This window comes from Anomalospiza imberbis, chromosome 13 (genome assembly GCF_031753505.1).
Source record: "Anomalospiza imberbis isolate Cuckoo-Finch-1a 21T00152 chromosome 13, ASM3175350v1, whole genome shotgun sequence".
NCBI lineage: Eukaryota > Metazoa > Chordata > Aves > Passeriformes > Viduidae > Anomalospiza > Anomalospiza imberbis.
The window spans coordinates 1678486-1698317 of NC_089693.1; the positions used below are offsets into that span (position 1 = coordinate 1678486).

At 51.3% G+C, this 19832-nt stretch overlaps 1 protein-coding gene and 1 long non-coding RNA gene across 2 annotated transcripts in view; both read right to left on the reverse strand.

The window, feature by feature from the left end:
• Positions 1 to 19832, reverse strand: part of SMAD6 (SMAD family member 6) — a 38798-nt gene that overhangs the window by 8560 nt on the left and 10406 nt on the right.
• LOC137481672 (uncharacterized) lies at positions 17234 to 18738 on the reverse strand. Its single transcript, XR_011003596.1, has 2 exons — positions 18004 to 18738; positions 17234 to 17970 (listed from the first exon to the last, which is right to left on the reverse strand). It is a non-coding gene; the product is annotated as an uncharacterized lncRNA (long non-coding RNA).

The window sequence follows — 19832 nt, forward strand, 5'->3', positions numbered from 1 at the left end:
GCTCCCACCAGCACTAATCCTCAATCATTAACGATGGAAAAGACCTCCAAGGAAGGGGTTTCTCCCAGGGTGGAGGGGGCACTGAGGTGCTGGAGCTGTTTTTGAAGCCAGAGGCTGGGATGGGGAGGATGTCATGAAGAGGCTGCAGAGATGCTGCTTGAGCCTCCTCATTTTTCACACTTCCCAACAACATCAGGGCGTCCCCAGCAGCAGCAGCAGGACCACTGACCCAGCACTGGCTGCTTTTTATATCCAGTTGTTGGATAATCCACGGGCACTGGGCTCTTCCAAACCAGGAAGGCTGTCCTGCAAAGGCCAGGCAGCCCATCACCACCTCCTTGCACAGCCTAACCCCAAATTATAGTTCTGTTCCCTCCAGGAACAACCCAAATTTGCCATTTCCAGAGGGGAATGCTCAGCTTCCCCTTCATGAGGCCTCCTTCACATGTCCCAGCTGATCACAGAAAAGCCACCTCCCAAAACACCAGGAAAATGGGAACTTTGGGCTTTGGAGCTCGGACAGGACACAGGACCCTGAGCAGGCTGTGGCTGCAGCAGATTTTTAGTTTCCTAACCAGAAATGAGTGGAGCTGCCTCCCTGGGAGGGAAACCAAAGCAATACCAAACAAGACACCACCACCAGACGTATTTTGCGAGCCTGCACTGCGCTCCAGCCCCAGCCATTCCCTTTGGAGCAAGAGCTTCTCCCTGCTCTCACACCTCCATGGGATTCACTCCTGAGAACAAGCTGATGGCTTCCAGAGGTGACGTGAGGAGCAGCAAATGGGCTGAAAAAACCCAAGGCCACCCTGATTTCTCAGCAGCCACAGAGTGTCTGTCGGCTCCACGCCAACGCCACTGCGAGTGTCAAGGACCGAGAACGCTTTAGGAAACCATCCCCCACCTGGAAAACAACCTGTGCCAGGGGAGGCTCCCTGAGGGGGCCACAAGCAGCAGCCCAACAAATATTTTTCTCCATACAAATGGGAACGAGCTGCTTTGCTCCTCCTTGGCCAGCTGGGTGTGGAGTCCAGTGCCGGGCAGACGTGAGACCTCAACTTGGCAACTCTGGCTTTCAACCCAACCCTGTGCCAGAGGGTTCATCCCAGACCCCAGAGCAGCTGTGGGTTCTCTATTCCAACCCAACCCTCTCTCCAAAAGGGCTCCAGCTGAAGCCTCCCCTCATCTGATAACTCTTCTCCAGCAACCCCAAAAAAAGGCGCTTTTTTCCAGCATGGTATCAGTGCCCTCACATATATGGGAAGCAGACAGGGGCTGCGAGTGGAATGGGAATTCAGGCTTTGTTCTGCCTGGCCAGAACCCAAGATCCTGCTCCTGATAAAGCTCTGCCGAGCCTCTCTGTCTGTGCAGGCACCTCGAGATGGGAGCCAGGGCTCCGGGGCTGCCACCGCTGTCACAACGCCCACGGCTCCTGCAAGTCCTCGCTCGTGGCGGATTTGCTGGGGTTTTACAGGGAATTAAAGGATTTTGGGTGCCAGCGTGGCCTTTGCAAGGAAACAAATCCCTCTGGTGTGCCGGCCAACCTGGTCATGCTGAAAGGCTAAACCTGTACGGGGAGGTCTCGGGCTCCTGCCTGATTGAAAGGGCTGGGAGGGGATTGGGGTGAGCAGGGATGAGAAGAGCCTGGTGCAGCAATCCCACCAGGAGAGGTGGAAGGGAGCACAGGGATGGCTCCTGCCCTCCTAGAATGTGCCCAGGGCTGTGTGGGCACCCACACACGCCAGATTTTCCGATAGCTGCTCCAGGTATTGTGTGTAAACGTCTCTGGGGCCGCCCCAGCCCTCGCTCCAAGCAGGCAGCTGGGCCACTCACAACTGCTCGTGGCCAGCATCCACAGGCTCTTACTCCCACTTCAAGCAAAGACTAAACAATGACTTCAGCAGCTCGGGATTTAAGCCCCACATCCACAGTGGAGCAGTGAGGATGCCGTGCTGGCATCTCCAGGAGGATCTGCAGCACTGTGAGTGCCATGGAAAACAGCCCTTGTGCCACCTGTGTGCCATGGAGGGGCCCTGCTTCTGCAAAATCCACAAACCAGCGGCTCAGAGATGTTTCTGCTAACCTGGGACGAGAGCATCCCTGAAGATCAAACAAATCTTTTCTTAGGATTGTAGAATTGCTACAGCTCTATCTCTAAAATCACGGAGTCCAACTGTCACATGTTTATACTCTCTGGAGGGGTGCTGTAAAACCCATTAAAGTGCAGATAAACAGCAAGAAAATCGGTGTGAAGCAGGGGTGGGGGATGAAAATCAATGTATTTGCATGAAACCCACGACACTGAAGAGCATCACTGCAGCCCAGACCTCTGCAATCCCCATCTCCCAGTGTCACCTCCCACATTCCTCACGCTGTACTTGCCCATGGAGACTGGAGGTGACTCACACCAATTACCCTCCCTGGCCAAGAAGGACTTGTTTTCATTTCTACAAACCACAGTTTCTTTAAAAAAAAAAAAAAAAAAAAGAGGGAAGGGGGAAAGAGGAAAATGCCAAAATCCACAGAGAACTCCATGGAATACATCCTGTCCTGCTGCACTAATACGAATCCCAGACAATTCCAGCTTTGCTTGGGATATTCTAGGAGAAAAGCATTAATGAGTTAGCACAGAATCCCAGAATCGTTTGGGTTGGAAGGGACCTTTAAGCTCATCCCATTCCAACCCCTGCCATGGGCAGGGACACCTTCCCCTGTCCCAGGCTGCTCCAAGCCCCATCCAACCTGGCCTCGGACACTTCCAGGGATCCATGGGCAGCCCCAGCTGCTCTGGGAAATCTGTGCCAGGGCCTGCCCACCCTCACAGGGAAGAATTTCTCCCCAAGATCCCATCCATCCCTGGATCCCAAGCCATTCCTTGTGTCCTGTCCCTCCGTGCTGTGTTATAGCAAGGACACAGCCAGTGGAAGTGTTTGGATTAAAAAACTCTCCCACCTTTCTAGGACAAGCTCTCATCTTTCTTGGGAGCTGAATTTTCAAGCTGAAAAAAAAAAATAACCTTTTCAGGATTGGTCTACGCAGGGTTTGTGGCTGCAACTCCTCCACAAGCTGTTTTGGGGCTGAAAGCAAAAGCTGAATTCAGAAACTGCAAGAGAATCAGCAAATAAATGACCTTCCCATGGAGAGGAAAAGGGAAGGAGAGGAAGGGGAGCAGGTCGGGCTCTTTGCACATCAAGGCCAGGGAGATGAAGGGAGCACGTGAAGGCATCCTCGGGGATAATGACTCCAACACTGCACTCCCTCAACTCAGCACTGCAGGAGAAATACCAGATTCCTCCCCTCCCTCCGGGGAAATCCGTTCTAAAAAATACAGTGAGGGATACTGGGGGAAACACCAGGCATTACACATTAAAAAGGCAGCTTGTCACCGGCCTAAACCAGACCCCTTTTTTTCCCCCTCATTCCATATATATCACACATATAAAGAATCCACATGGATGTAGAGAATCCCCCTGCAAAAACCCTGAAGAATAGTTGGGTGTAAAACCAGGGCTGGATACTTTTCCAGAAATGCATTCACAAAGCTCACACAAATTCCCACTTTGGGTAATTTTTGCCCGCTATTGCAGCATTTCACACTGTTTCTGATGGGGCTGCGGATGATGTGGAAGCCTCATCATTCAACCCCACTCCTACATGGTACAAACAGATATTGGTGTTATAAACTCTGTCAAGTCCTGCACTAGAATCTTTAAATTGTTAAAAATAGGAAAGAAACTGCACAGTTCACATATTTTATAAAGCTGGGTTAAATCAACATCTGCAAAAAATATCCCCGTTAAACGAAATAGCAGGATTTCATTAAGTAAATTGCAAGTTGGCAAAATTCTGAAAGAAAGGGAAAAAGCCACAGCCAGCCCTGTAATTTAAACCTTATTTTAACTGTGACAGCATGGCTGTGAGAGGCTGCATTTCCAAAGGAAAAAATAAAATAAAGTTTAAAAAAAGTACCTGTTCCCCCTGTACCTCACCTCAGTGTCTGCAGTCGTTACACCCAAACGAGTTTTTCCACAGGGAGATGAAGAAGGAGCAGGACACACTGCCACCTCTGCATCCTCTGTGTCAGATCTTCCAACCCTGAAAAACTCAGCATTTTCCACCACAGGAGCACCTGGGTGCTGGTGGGCGATGGTGCCTGTAAATCCCTCAGAGCCAAGAGGGCTCAGGGACACCCCGGGGAGGCTGCAGCCCCCGTTCCACCCCTTTCCCTGGAAGCTGAGCAGCTGAAACCCGGGACGAGATGGCTGCGGAGCTGTGACACAGCTCAGTCTGGGCGACACTTCATCACTCGGTGTGATTTAAACACATCCTGCTCCCCTGCACGAGCCTCTGGGGGTGCCACAGGAGTGCAGGCACTGGGCTCCTGGCTTGTGTATCCCAAAGAAAGCCCTGAAGGCTCAGTGCTCACCCTGGGGAGCTCTTCGGGGCTCTCCTCTGGGATGGCTCTTTTAGGGTGGTCGTGGCCCCGTTTTCCCACCTGGAGGGTGCAGCTTTGGGGCAAAGCTGAGCACTGGGGCAGGCAGGGAGTTTCCAGCTGGTTTTCCCAACCTGCTGAGCCTTTCCCTGCCCGGGGTGACTCAGGCAGGCTGGGCTGGGCTGCGTGGGGAAGCCGAGCTCTTCCCACAGCCCCGGCCAAGGGCCCTGCAGGAGCCATCCCTGCAGGAGCAGGGACAGGGACAGGACACCCTGAGGGCACCGTTTGGGGCCACCTCCTCCAGGGCAACACCCAGCACTCGGGGTCCAGATTTGAGCTCCAGAACTCCAGTAATTCCAATTTCCCACCCAAAAGCTCTGCGTGTCCCAGGGGAATCACCTGGAAGCAGCACTCTGGGATCAGTAAAACCCATCTGGCACATACTGGATCTGTTTGCTTGGAGAAGAATTGCAAAACCTCAAAACAAAACGTGCAAAGAGCAGCTCTGATCTAAAAACTTGGAGCTGAAGAGGAGCCCTCTCACAAAAAGGCCAATTATTTGCTTACAAGGTTTTGGCTTCGCTGTTTTTCCTGGCACTTACGCCACTGGAGTTATTTTGAAGGGCTGTTTGCTCCAGGAGGAGCCGAGCAAACAGCAATCCCATTTCCTCTCGGATCTAAACATCCGTTTGCCGTGCGAGCGGGAGGAAAAAAACCCAGCCCCGAGTGCCTCAGGAAGCACAAGGGAAGGGGAGGTGGGTGCTGGTGGGGAGGGGAGCACAGCACCCACACACCCACCCAGCCAAGGGGGTCCCCACTCCCTGCTGGCCTGGAATGAGAGGGAATGGTCACCCAAGGGGTCTGGGATGCTCTCCTTGAAGCAGACCAAGCAAAGGACCGGGGGCTGGACCCTCCCACCTTCCTCAACACTTGATGATCTTCATAGGTCTCTTCCCACCCAAACCAGACCAGGATTTCCCCCTTACAGTGGGATGGAGCAGCTCCTTAGGGGGGAATTCCAGGCAATTTCACAGCCTGGTGCTGGATGAAGCAAGAAATAAAGAGGGGCTGCACGGGCCCCTCGTAACTCCCTGGAGATGCAGCATCACTGGAGCCTTGCAAGAGGAAACTTGGGAGCAGAAGCAAGGTGGTTGTGCTGGGGGAAGAGCAAGGCAAAGAAGGATGTGGCGCTGCTGGAGCAATTCCAGAGGAGGCCATGGAGATGCTTCAAGGGTGGAGCCCCTCTGGAGCCAGGCTGGGAGAGCTGGGGGTGCTCACCTGGAGAAGAGAAGGATCCAGGGAGAGCTCAGAGCCATTCCAGAGCCTAAAGGGGCTCCAGGAGAGCTGGAGAGGGACTGGGGACAAGGCATGGAGGGACAGGACACAGGGAATGGCTCCCACTGCCAGAGGGCAGGGATGGTTGGGATACTGGGGACGAATCCTCCCAGCTATGCTTTCCACCCTTCAGTGAGCAAAGGGCCAGCTCGCCGGCATGTTCCTAAATTTCCTGGCTTTTGAGGATACAAGCCAGGTCATTAACATTATTTATAGGTTCCTGTGTATGAGTTTCCATTTGTTTGCCTGCTTAAAACCAGTTAGGTAGAAAAAAAAAAAGCAATTCCTGGAGGTCAGACAGTTAAAAAACCCTCATGTCCATGGTCTGATGGACCCAAAGGATCAGCAGCTCCTTTAGAGGCATAACTGTTTCCTTAAATGCTTATTGTGTAAATATTTAAGCTACTTTATAAAACTTTTACAATGTACTTAGGAAGCATAAATCTCCCCAGCGGAGCACGGCCGGCCCCGGCCGCGCACGCTCAGGCGGCTTTGGGAACACAAACGGGGACATTTCCAATGCTAATGCTGCACCCAAGGGGCCCTGAGGTCACAATCTCAGGAAAATCATTACTAAGCTGATCCCCTGGGCTCACCCCAAAAGGGAGCGTGGTTACGTGCACTGAGTCATTGCTACGGGGTGACTGCGGCGTGGCCGCCTCTGAAAACAATCAGGGATTGATGGCTGCTGGGAGGTGGTGTGCAGGGAGCCCGGAGGTTTTTCCTCTTCAAAGCACAGCCCTTACACTCAAGAATTATGTAATTCAAAAACAATCCACTAATGCTCATCCGTTTTAAGAATGAAATTATTTTTTTTTTTTCTCTCGAAGCCTGTGGAAGGTCTGGAGTCAAGCCCGACTCGTCAGAGCCCACTGCTGCATCCCTCACCAGTCCAAACCAGTGCCACCCACCCTTGCCAGCCTCTCTCGTGCTGCTTTCTGGGGAGATGAACTTCCCAGAGGTGAATATTTCCTTGCATTGGGAAAAACCCCCATGAGCCGACGGACACATCTGTGTCCAGGCTGGTTTCCATAGGGAAACCGTGCAGCTTCATGGGATTTGCTTGGACACAGCACTCACCAGCCCAAATTCTTCAAATAAATGAGACCTTATTTAACATAGGAAATAACATGTTTAGGATTCTTTTTCCCCAAAACAGCTTCTCTACTGTCATTTAGTTGCTTTTGATGCAACAACAACAAATGGAATCAGGGAACTGGAAGTTTATTCTCTTTGCAAAGCACAGCTTGCTGTTGTATATGATGAAGCACATAGAAAGTCTGGAAAAAAACTTGGATGGGAGCTCAAGCACTGATGTTTTAAAGATGAAAGCATGTTCTGCGATTAAATGTTTAAATAAAGTTTTCTGGTACTAAATCATTTAAACATTTCCACATTCTTCACGTTTCTAGAAGCGCCGTTGGCTTTTATTTATTGTCATAACCCAGGGCCCTCAGCAAGCCACCAGGGCCACTTGAGGCAACCTGCTTTCCAAAGGGAAAGTTCTTTCTGGATGGTAAAAAGTCAGGAAGAAGAAGGGAGCCTGAGCCTTATTCTCCACCCCCCATTTATTCTCCAACCCCCGTCATATTTTCCTCTTTTTTTTTTTACAAATAAATCCTCCCATGCTGCACATGGGCACAGCCAGGTTCTGCTCCAAATATTGACCAGAAATTCAAAGTATTTCCACTGACTTCACCGTGGTTGTATTTAGACAGCTGAAAATCAACAGAAATTGGCCTGGGTGCTCAAATTGTCTTTTTTAGCAGCTCTCAGGCTGTTCCAGGGCGCTGTCAGTGATGAAGTCAGAATTGCTCATGGGGACACGGAGCAAGGCTCCACCACCAGTGCCTCAAACAGCCCCAGGAAGAGGAAAACCTGAAGTCCTCGAGCTTTTTATGAGGTTACAACTCAAGCAACCACCAAGCCCAACGCTGCAGCCCAGCAACGCAAGGAAGCTCCGACCTGGCCTCTCCCGGCCCCGCCACAAAGCTTTGAGAAACGAGGAACTGCAGAGAGATCCAGGAAAAATGGGGATAAACCTGCCATGAGCCAATTAAGAGTGGAAATGCTGGTGAGGTTTTTACTGCAGGACAGTGCAGCAGCAGCAGCAGAGGAACGAAAATCTGAATTTCTCCTAAGACAGAGCTCGATAAACAAAACGTGGTTTCCAAAGCCAGAAGATAACCGGGCTCAGTCACCCAGAGCGCTGCTGCCGACCCTGATGTCCTTATTTCCTTGTAAATCCATCATTAAGGAATAAAAACAACAGCTCAGGCTCAAGGGGACATTGATGAGTCCCGCGTCCTGCTCGGCGCTCCGGGATCCCTGGTGGTTCCATCCCTGCTGCTCTCCACTGAAGCTCTCCCCAGGAGCTCCCAGGGCTGTTTGGTTAACACGGCCCGGGATAAAACTCCCTATTTATTTTGGCACCATTCGCTCCGAAGGCCCTAAAACCCAAATAAAGTCCGTCCCCCTCTGTGTGTATCTCCAGCTATTGACGCTGCTCCGGACCAATTTGCAAATCCAAACAAACGTGCTGTTGTGTAATGGGGCTGGAAAAACAATCAGGAAGGGGCTGGGGGTGTGCTCAAAGGTTCCTGCTGAGGGAGGGCTGGAAGGGGCGGCAGCCCAGGCAGAGATGACAAGAAATTCAACTTTTACTCTGATAACAACAGGGGCTATTTTCTGCCCATGACATCACGCTCCCAACCCGCCACGAAGCAGGAGACATGGTGCTGGAGGACTTTGCTGGTTGTTCCAACCGTGGCCAACATCCTACAGTTCCCTCTTTTAAAAATAGGGATTTTTTTTTTTTTAGTTTCCAGTGCCTCACAACCACCCAAATCCTCTCTGCTGGCTCAGCTGATGCGAGGATAAATCGCAGCACCCCAAATCCATGTGAACGAGCCCAGACCCTCCCACCTGCACTCCCCAGCAGGGAATGATGGGGGCACAACTTATCTGCCCTGTTTTAGCCCTGTTCTGTAGAGAGAGGATGGATTGTGCCCCTCAACTGGCTCTTCCTCCCTGTTGGCTGCAGTTAAGTATCTAAAAAAAACATCTCAGACATGAACATCTGTATTATTCTGAGATTAGGTGCAAGAATTGCTACCCAAACACCATCAAAATGGTCCAAAACATTATTAGCTCTTTAATCACATGCAAAAGCAACATCTCACTAAGGGAATTCAAATCTTAAGGGCAACGTGCCATTGCCTGGATGACTCTGGATAGGAAATGGAGCTGGAAATGGATTGTGAGAATAAATACATTGGTGTATTCTATCTGCAGACATAGAATTGATGTGTAAGTGGTGGCATTAAGCTACACCCACATAACTGAAGGATGTCAGGGCTGGAAAAGCACAATGCTGTGGTGTGCAGGGCAGGGTGAAGTTAAAACTCTTATTCATGAGCTCGTTATTTCAGAATCAATGGTTGAAACTGAGAGCTGCCACAAACTTCTCCTGCAGCTTGAAGGACCCATCCCAGCCACCACAGAGGCTCTGCTCAGCAGAAAAAGGGTCTCCTTTCAATGCAATGGAGAAGAAAGAGCAACAACTCTATTTTAGCCCTGTTGCTATGAAATGTCTACAAAAATAAGTCCTGCTCGTGCCCTCCCTTAGGCACATCCCTGTCCCGCTCCTCCTCGCAGCCCTGTCCCAGCCAGAGCCCGGCCTTGGCCAAACTCACCTGGTTTCAGGTTTCCTGACAAACCCCGAAACATAAATACATCCCTAACTCTGCTGGGGAAGCTGAGCCAAGTTTCTGGCAGGGCTGTGCTTGGGATTGAAACAAGGTGGGGAAAAAAACCACAGCGGTTTTGACCCCAAACCAAGACTCCCCCCCCTAAAACTTGGCAGTTCCCACTGATTTTTATTTTGACTCAAAACTCAGGGCTCCAACACCCCGCATGGGGAATGGGGATTTTCAGAGCCCTGCAGGACATCCAGCTCCCTGCCTGACACTGGATACCTTGATGGAAGTGTGCTGCAGCTCTCCAGTGCCATGGTGAGGAAATCCCAGCTTCCACTGCAGCAGAAACCCCAAAACATGGGAGGCTGTTCCTAAGCCCTCCCTGCAAATCCCATCCATGCCCAGAGCCCAGCACTTGGAGGCTGCACACAAATATAGCTGCAGGCATCTTTCCGAGGGCTGCAGAGGCGAGTTTAAAAGCAGGATGTTTGGCTGAGCTGCTCTTCCCTCAAATAAACACCCACGAGCTCACTCAAACTGAGAGGCACCGCTCTGGGAGCGCTGCTGCGTTTCCAAACAGCCAGCCTCCATCTCCCCCCCTGGCTCTGGGAGTGCCACCAGCCCGGGTGGCACCTGGGGACGGCAGCGATGGGCACAGCTTTCCAAGGGCCACGCTGGAATTCTGGCACATGTAGGGAAGTGTTTTCTCATCCCCTCTTTCTCACGGACCTGCTGTGTTGAGTTAGTCAGAAAAACCCTGTTTTGGAAGCTGTGAAATGCTGAATTGGTGAGAATTTCTTTCTGCATCACAGCTCAGGGAATGAATCCAAGGTATCCAAGCTGATGCTCCCAGTCTGGGAGTGGATCTGCATTCAACACTTACTGTTGCTTTTGTAGTTTGGAGACCACCAAACCTCCAGTGTGTGCAACTGCACCACTCACAGCAGGAGCCACCCCTGTGCCACCACTAATCCAGGATAAAGACACAGCACTTTGGGGAAAACATTTCTGCTGCCTGCTCTTTATACAGCCTACTTCAGTTCATTCATGTGACACGAGCATTAAGCACAGCTTCAAAGGAGAAATAAGGAATAGAAGCTGCAAGATAAGCCTGTGCTGTTTCCCTCAGGTGGCTGCACTCACCCAGGCACTGCAGAACTGCTCCTTCCCTCTGTTAAACCAGCCTGTGCCCACCCTCACCACTGTCCCGGGCCACTGAAGCTGGATGTGAGCAGTTTGGTACTTAGTGCAGCTGGCACAGGGGAGTTGTTAATGCCTGAACCAATTTCAGTCACTTGCCTTGGAAGCACCCCCTGAATCCCTAAAACCTTCCTGGGTGTTTGAAAGACATGACTCCAAATCCCAGCGGGTGCTTCCTGTGCTCAACACACACCAAACACAGCCCCAGGGACGAGCACCGAGGCAGCCTGGCCCGCAGAGAGCTCGAGAAGCAAACAAAGCCAAGTCTTAACAACCTCCAAGCCAAGCAAGGCTGTGCTGTGGTGGCTGGAGGTGGCAGGGAGCTGGGAAGCCGCGTGGCACATCCCAAACCTTGGTGCTCCCTGTGCCCCACCCCACCATGCTCCAAGGTGGGATGGCTCCAAAGCCAGCCCCAAATCCCAGATTTGGGATTCCAAACACCACTGAGAGAGGACAGAGGCAGGAGGAAAAGCTCTGGGGGCTGGGGGAGAGCCAGGCAGCCACGACCCACACGGTGCCAGCTTCGCCCTGGCCCGGCCCCGCTGCGAGGGGAAGCGGCTTTGGAAGGCAGCTGGTTCTCATTGAGAGCCTCTGCAGCCTGCATGGGGGGAGAGAGCCTGCAGGGAAGGGCAGAGGGAGGAGGAGGAGGGGCCAGAGGATCGGGATTAAAATAATATTGTGTCGAAATCTCAATGAGAGGGAGAAAAGGGGGAAGAGGAGAGAAACCAGCGCTTTCTGCGAGGCAGCGCCAGCGATCCAGCCCGAGGCTGATCTGGGATTATCTGCTGGCTCCCAGCAATGTACTGGTGCTGCTTATTTTGTCCTCATTTAAACCTGGATTGATGCTAGTGCATGCACCCAGCCAGGGCAGCTCCTTCCCTCCAGCACACCAGGCAGCCCAATGCACTCGCTGCTCACAAAAACCTTCCACGCCTTTGTCTGGGCACAGAGAGCCCCTCTCCGGGGCAGCCCAAGGCTCTGGGAGGTGACAGCCCTTCAGCCCTTCCATTAGCTCCCTTCTATTTTATGGGTTTTTCCCCACTGTTTCTGTGTTTTAAAGAGATCAGTTCCAAAGTGCAGCCTGCTGGGATGTGCATGGATACACAAGGCTGGAGGGGAAAAGGCTCCAGCCCGACTCCAACAAAACCTGTTTGGTGACAGACCTGATGCAAACATGCACAAGTCCAGGATGCGGGACAGGTTCTCCCATTTCCCCTTCTGAGATTCAGTTTCTTTGGATAAAACAACAGATTTCAAGCCAAGAATCAGGAAACTCCACAATATTATTTTTACTGCTCACCTTTGAATACTAGCTATAGTCCAACTCAGTCTCTCGTGTTTGGCTGCTCACTGCCAAGATCTCAGCTGAATTTTCTGGGACCAGCTATTCCCAATTCTCCAAACACACAGGTTTGGAGGTTTCCTCTCACCCCCAGGGAAGAGCCATGGAGAGAACCGTTCTTGGGGCTGTACCAATGACACACTCCAGCACATGGAGCTCCAGCACCCGCTTCCTACAGGAATAAGCCCTGGGCATCCAGTTTCCTTGAAAGCTTTGAAAAGCCAAGCTCAGCTTTTCCTTCCTGCAGGTTTAACATGAGCTGACACTTCCCAGTGAGGCAGCAGAGCTCGGGGGACTGCGGGGCTCAGCACATAAAACACCCAGAGCTGCAGTCTTTGAAGCAGAGCCCTTCAAAGACAGGCACATACCAAATCTACTGAGGTTTTCTACACAAACAAATTCAGCATGGCAAGAGCAAAACTAATTTGCAAAGATCTTTTAATGTTGGAAGTCTCAAATGACCGACCCTTTCAAGCACAGCTGAATTCAATCCGGCTCTGAAGGTCTGCACTGGAGATTCAACATGGAAAAGACACGGAGATTTCAAAATATGTGGCTGTAATTACTGGGGAATAAAGAATGACTCCAATTTTCTTGTTCCAGTGATGAAGAAGCTGCCCAGTGTGCTCCTAGTCCGTAACCTGTGAAGTGTGAGTGAGTTCTTTTTATAAAAAACATAATTCTGCTGACATTTCCCTTCCATTCAAATAACTCAGCAATGGGGGAAGAGCAGCTCCATGAACTCACAGGGTCTTTACCTTAGTTTGTACTCTCCCAGGAATTTTCGTGTTCTGCTGGGGGTGGAATTCCCTTCAGTCACACACAAGCACTTAACAGGCCTGGTTCAAATGGAAGAGTCAGATGAATTCCCATGCTGGAAACCCCTGTGGCATTTAAAGATGAGCCAAAACAGAAACGGGCCCATTCTGGGGTCTCCACACAAGCAAGCTCCTGGTTCCTGGGACACCACCCTGAGGCTTGGGGGGCTGGGATGTCCCCACCAGAGACAGGAGCAATCCCAGAATGGGTAAGGCTGGAAAAGCCCTCTAAGATCAGCAGCTCCAACCATTCCACTTGTCCCCAAGTGTCACAGCCACATGGCTTTTACATCCCTCCAGGCATGGTGACTCCACAACTGCCCTGGGCAGCTGTGCCAGGGCTGGACAGCCCTTTTGGCGATGAAATTTTCCCAAATATCCATCCTAAACCTCTGCTGGCACAACACCCAACAGCACCCAGCACTCCCTTGCAACACCCCTGGACTGGCACAGCCACACTGACCCAGCTCTTAGCCTGGATCAGATCCAGGAACAGATCCAACGTGCCATGGATGCAACTCCCATCCCGTGTCCTCACCTGCACCCTGCAAACCCACAGGAACCCACCTGAGGTGAAGCAGAGAGCCCCCAGGCAGGGCTTGCAAGCTCCAGAGCTGCCACCCAGCTCAGGCCCCAGCCATAAAAAGAGCTCCACAATAGTGTTATTTATTTTTTTGGAGTCACAAATGATTTCCAGCAGCAGGAGGGTGAGGGATGCGGCGCTGGACCCGGCACCCGGCCAGTCTCATAAATGGTTGGCAGCCAGCAGAGCAGCAAACCCATTTCTATTGAAATGAGCTTGTTACTACTAATTTTTACTGGCTTCCTGGTCGATTCATAAAGTTTTGTTGGGTTTTTTTTTTTTTTTTTTGCAGATCTCAGAAAGCAACTCCGTGACATTTGAGGGAAACTGAGCCCTGGCCTTGCCACCAAGGACTGCTCTGCGCCCAGCCCGGGCACCCACAGCCTCTCTGGAAACACTGTTGTGTTTTCAGGGCTTCATAAAACCTCAGCAGAAAGAGCTCTCCAGAACAGGCCAAAATCAAAACCTGCTGGATTCAGTTTTACTGTGAGCAGAGCCGTGGCAGAGCAGCCTGAGCCCTCAGCGGCAGCTGCAGACAGACAGTTTATAGGGAGGGATTGGGTCTGAGACACGAAACTGCCCATTTTCACATCTGCTCCTTCTCTCCACAGCTGGATACCCCGAGCTGCTGCACCAGACAAACCCAAGGAGATCTAAACCTTGGAGGCTGAGCTTTTTCTAAGCACCGGTGACTGTTTGCTGTGAGACTTGGCAAAGCTTTGGATCATAGAACCATGGAATGGTTTGGGTTGGAAGAGACCTTTAAGATCATCCTGTTCCACCCCCTTCCACGGGCAGGGACACCTCCCACCACACCATGCTCAGAGCTCCATCCAACCCGGCCTTAAACACTTCCAGGCTGAGAGCTCCTGCTGGCCTATGTCACTACCCCTCTGGATTTTAAGAAGAATGCTGGAAAAAAAAACCTACCTGTAGTTCATTTTTACCCACAGCTCTCACTGTAGGGTTTAAAGGGCAACAAATAAAAAAAACCACAAAAAACCCCCAAAAAAACCAAAACACCAAAAAACAGGAAAAAGATCAGGACACAATGACTGTGTTTGCCACAGAGCTGAGGGGAAGATGCAGCATTGCTTCCAAAGGAGCAACATTTATTCAGGACTAAGGGAAACCCTGGGAGTTCCCAGCCAGCACAGGCCATGTTTGCCTTCCCTGTGCAGGACAGGGATGCTCCCAGACCCCACAGGCTCACACAGTGGGGGATGAATCAAGTGCCTCATTCTTCCCCGTGGACAAACTTGGCTTTTCCCGGGGCGGGATCGCACAAACGGAGCCTTGTGTGAGCTCCACGCTCAGCAACAGGAAGAGGAACAGGCTTTGGAGCAGCCAGGAGGGGAAAAGAAAGAGGAAAGGGAAGAAAAGGGATGTGCTCTGCACAGCACGTCCATCCCAGCAGGAGCTCTCAGGCAGGTGGGGTAAATCTAAAGACCTCATCAGAGAAACAGAATGGGTTGGGTTGGGTTGGAAGGGCTCATCCCATCCCACCCTCCACAAGAGCGGGCTGCTCCATGCCCAATCCAACACTTCCAGGGATCCAGGGTCAGCCTGTGCCAGGGCCTTACCCACCACTCATCACCCAGCACCTGGTGCTGCAGCTCCTGCTGGCACCTCCTCCCTGATTAAACAACTTTGCATCGCTCTGTGTGAAAGCACAAAGCAGCTGGCACTTTTTTTTTTTAACAAGTCTTTAACATTCTTTGGCTTCTCTCATGGAAAAATCTTAGCAAATGAGACCTTAATAAATGGAAAGAGCTGAAAAATAGCCTTTCTGCTGGCAGGTTCTGCTCCTGCTCATGGAATACACAGATAAAACCAACACAGTTGTGTCTCCCGCCCTTCCGTGGAGCCACTGTGAGAAATCCTGCCTGAGTATCCCTGGCATCAAGAGATGCCCCTGCAGCAGCTTGAAGACTCCAACTTCTCCAGCCTGGAGCAGCCTGATCCCTCTCAGCTGCCACAAGCACTTAGGAAGAGGAACATCTCCAAAGCCATAAACCAAACACAGGCACAGGAAGGGGAGGGAAGCACTCCCAAGCCCAGGTGGGGACGTGGCCAAGCTACAGTGGGGCCAGCAGAGCATCAATGTCCAGCTGGGACAGCAAATGTGACACCAGGGCACTTCCATGAATTGCCATTGGGAAGGGAGGGATGCCTTTGGTCCAGCTTTTGCTCTGGGGATTCACTTGGAGTGGATGGGGGATGCTGCAGGACAGGAGCACGTGGGCTCCTTGAGCCCTCAAGCAAAGACCTCCTGCATCCCCCAGGAACACAGAACTGCTGTGAGGGGCAAAACAAACTCTCCACACATCCCTCTGTCTTGCACTGTTGGGAATTTGACTTTTTGGCAGGTTTCATCCATGGGTTTTTATAACCTGAGAGGCAAAATGCTGAGAGCAGGGAGCAGCATGCCAGCCTGAGCTTGTTCCCTGCCAGAGACTGCATCCCTGTGGGGAGGCAGGGACAGGTTGCATTTTGTGAGGGTTTTCAGGTCTGGGCTTCAGAGGCAACTCTTATGCATTTGAAGATTAAAACTAGGAAAATACAAGAAGAAAAAAGAGGGGGAAACCTGGGGTGTGGGGCTGATCAAGGAGATACTGGGGCAGGAACGGAGCTTCGGGTTTAATTCTGTTTCTATCCTCTGATGCTAGTGGGTTTTTCCCCACGTATTTCCCCACATCCAAAGCCTGGGATGAGGAACCAGCTTCCTCCTGAAGGAGAAGCTTCTCTGGGAAGTGGGTGGTGAGACAGCAGCACAGTCCAGCACTTCCATGCAGAGCTGTTTGATCCCTGCTCCAGCCCCAGGAGCTGCAAAGGCCATTACCAGCCAGCATTAGCAGCCCTGCCAGAGGTCAGCCAAGACAGGCATTTCCACGTGAAATGTTTTTGTTCTTACAGAAAAAAACACACCCAAACAGGAATCCAACAGTCCTCAGCATCCCAAGCCCAGACCCCAGTGCTGCACATCTTCCCCTCCCCATTCTCCCAGCACTCTGCCCCTGGGGTGATGCTTTTTTCCAGCTAAACACCCATTTTCTGGGGCTACAAGAAAGCTGGAGAAGGACTTTTGCCAAGGTGAGGAGGCCCTGGCACAGTTTCCCAGAGAAGCTGTGGCTGCCCCTGGATCCCTGGAAGTGTCCAAGGCCAGGCTGGACCAGGAGCAACCAGGGATGGTGGGAGGTGTCCCATGGCAGGGGCTGAACAGGATGAGCTTTAAGCTCCCTTCCAACCCAAACCAGGACTTGATGAATCAACCAAGCGAAAGGCGCAGAGCAGGGGCAGAGCAAGAGCTGGGACAGGCACGCCCCAAACCCAAATCCCCAGGAGCAAGGTGGGGACCTCAGAGAGCCAATGTCCCCCCTCCTGCATCAGCACCCAAGAGCAGGACCCCTGGAGCACCGTGCAGGACACGGGGCAGAGCTGGGAATCACAGCCCCACGTGCCAAGCCAGGCTCTTGGGAAGCACAAAGAGCTGAGTCTCCTTCGCCAGTAAACCGAACCTGTGGTTCCAGGGGCTCGGGGCACTTCAAAGCCCTCAGCAGCACTGAAGGGATGGACTTTTCAGCTGTCGAGCAGAGAAGCAAAATCCACACAAACAAGCAGTGTTCCAGAAAACCAGGTTTAACCATCAGCAGCTCCCAGCGACAGGGGGGATGTTTTTCCTGAGGTTTTTTTTTTTTTTAACTCCTCCTTCCAGTTTGCCTTTTTTTTTTTTTTTTTTTTTTTTTTTTTTTTTTAATTCCTTGCTAAAAGCCAGCTCGAGCTCCCACACCACAGTCTGAGCATCCTCCAGAGGTAAAATGCTGAGTTAGGTCTTGGAGCCCGGGAAAGGAGGTGCCTTTGATGAAGAGCAAATCTCCAGACTTCAATGGCTCCGGTGAGCGCCACACATTTAATAAGTTATTTCCGTGGAAAACCTTGGTAACTCAGTTATGAATCAAGCCTATAAACACCTCTCACTCATCAAAGTGCCACAAAAAAATCTATTACTGGGACTGTGAACACAAGCCTCTCTCTACAGGTCCCCTATAAGAAGCCAAAATTCCTCCTTCAAAACATTCACCGTTTTCAAAGGTCATAAATACACTGTGTCCAGTATTCAGCAAATCCCTTTAAAAAGCAAAACACAGGCACAGGGAAAAAGGAAAGTTCAAACAAAGCCGGTTCCATCTGATCCGTGCTGGTTAAAGGACACAACCAGAGCTACATCAAAGGAACTTTTACTACCTAGAAAGTTGTATCCAACCCCTAATAGGGTGCAAGAATGTAACATTTAGGCTACAAAGATTAAACTAATTTACTTTTAAGTAACTTGCTTACTTCCTGATGTTTCTTTTTTTAAAGAGCGATGCCTAGGTGCTTGGAGAAGTGAGGGATGTGATTATTCTGTGATTCAAGGCCAAACATCGTAACTACTCAATGAACCACAGACAAAAACATTTTATCTGGGTCTTGTACTTTCTCCAAGAACTTCTAGGTTGAAAACATCCAGGCTAGCTGTGAAAATCCATCCCAGTTCTAGGTAACAGAGGGAGAAAAAGCAACTTTCTCTTTCTCTGCTGGAATATACTGAGAACTTCAGGAGTCTTGCCTCCAAGGGAACCACGCTCCCCAAATACTGCCCGTGGAACCTTCACTTCAGGGCTTCATCCTGCCTGGCTCCCTCATGGAAAATTCTCCTTTGGGGCTCAGGAGCTGTGTGTACACACAAACACAGAGGCAGAGCAGCTTTAATCTCTGCATCAGGCACGGGGGCCAATCCTGGGAAGACCAACCTTGTTCCACCCTTGTGCAGCCTGTGCCACTCCAGGCAGATGACCCCGAGGCTCTGGCAGCCAGTTTGGATTTTTCCCTTCCTTCTTCCGAACATGGCCCAACTCCAGCTGCCCAGATCTTTTAAGGACAGCTCTGACTGTCCTCATTTCTAAAGTGTGGCCTGTTGGATGGTTTTAGCAGCAAAGGGACATTCTCCACCTCCCAGTCCAGGAGACACCTGCCCTCCTGTCAGACAGTTTTTGGAGGCTGCTGCTCCTTGCTGCACAGGATGCAAAACCTCAGAGGAGCCTTGATGTCCCTCCTCAGGAGACCTCCAGCACAAACCACCCCTTCCCACCTCCAGCAAATTCCTCAGCCAGTATGAAATTCACTTCTCCCCTCCCCACATGGCTGTCCTGGCTGAGCTCTGCACTAATCCCAGGACCAAGAGCTCTGCACTGCAAGCCCATAACCCACGGGGTATTTCATACAAGCAGATTTAGGAACACCTCTACAGCTGCACAGGCACTGCCAGAGCTCCAGCCTCCTGCCAGGGCCCCATGCTCTGCACGGATGGAGCCACCTCTCCACACAAGACACGGGTACAGGTGGCACCACAAAGGTCCACTGCCACCACAGCACGGGCACCCAGCAGCTCTGGGACAGCTCAGTGCTCCAGCTCTTGGTTTGGTGGCACAGCATGAGTTATCCCACAGGGTTCTAATGGAAAAACAAGCACATGGAGGTAATATCTCCCTCCAGCCTTGACCTAGGGTGCTTCTCTTCCATTGGCAAGTCATCTAACTTTGTTAAAAAAATTTCCTAAGTTGCTGCTTGCTCGATGCTCTGAACAACTTCATCTGCTCATGATTTTCCCAGGTGGAATACTCTCTGCTGGGTTACTCTGCTTATGGATGAAGCACTGCTACCACAAGGATTTGGACACAACGAGGAGCTCAGCTGGCTCCAGAATCAATGATCCCTTCACCTTCTGCTCCAAAGGAATGGCTGAACTCCAGGAGCTGCCACCTGAGCCCCCCACCATGGTAAGCACAAATGGGATGTGGAAAAACCCCCTGCCCTCCATAAATCCACTGGCTCCAGTGGGTTTATCACCACCCCAGAAAGACATCTTTATATAAAAGAAAGGAGCACACCTGCACCTCTGTGAAAGGGACAGCACTGAAAGCCCAGGGAACGGCTCCCAGAGCTTCCCCACCTCCCCTTTCAGGGATTAATCCATGATTCACCCCACAGCTGGAGAAGCTGCCTTCGATGCCAGCCCCAGGCAGGGCCAGAAGCTGCACATGAGCAAAGCCCCAGGGAGGGCAGGTTGCTGCTCTGAGGCTCTCCCGTGGGGATTCCAACATCCATGGCCATCCACAGCCAAGTGGGAAAAGCCTCCACAGCGAGCAAAGATTTCCTCTCTGAAGCACACTGGAAAATAGATGCACTTTATTTCCCGTTGGCAAAGTGAAACTATGGAGGAAAGCTGTTTAATATAAAAACATCTGACAAAGCACCTCCAGGATGTATTTTTTTGCATCAAAGAAGTAGCTCTTGGCAACAGGCTCGTTCCTCCGACCAGGAGAGGTTTTAGCCAAACCCTGATTGTTCTAGACTGCACAGGGGAAGGAAGACAAGCCAGCAA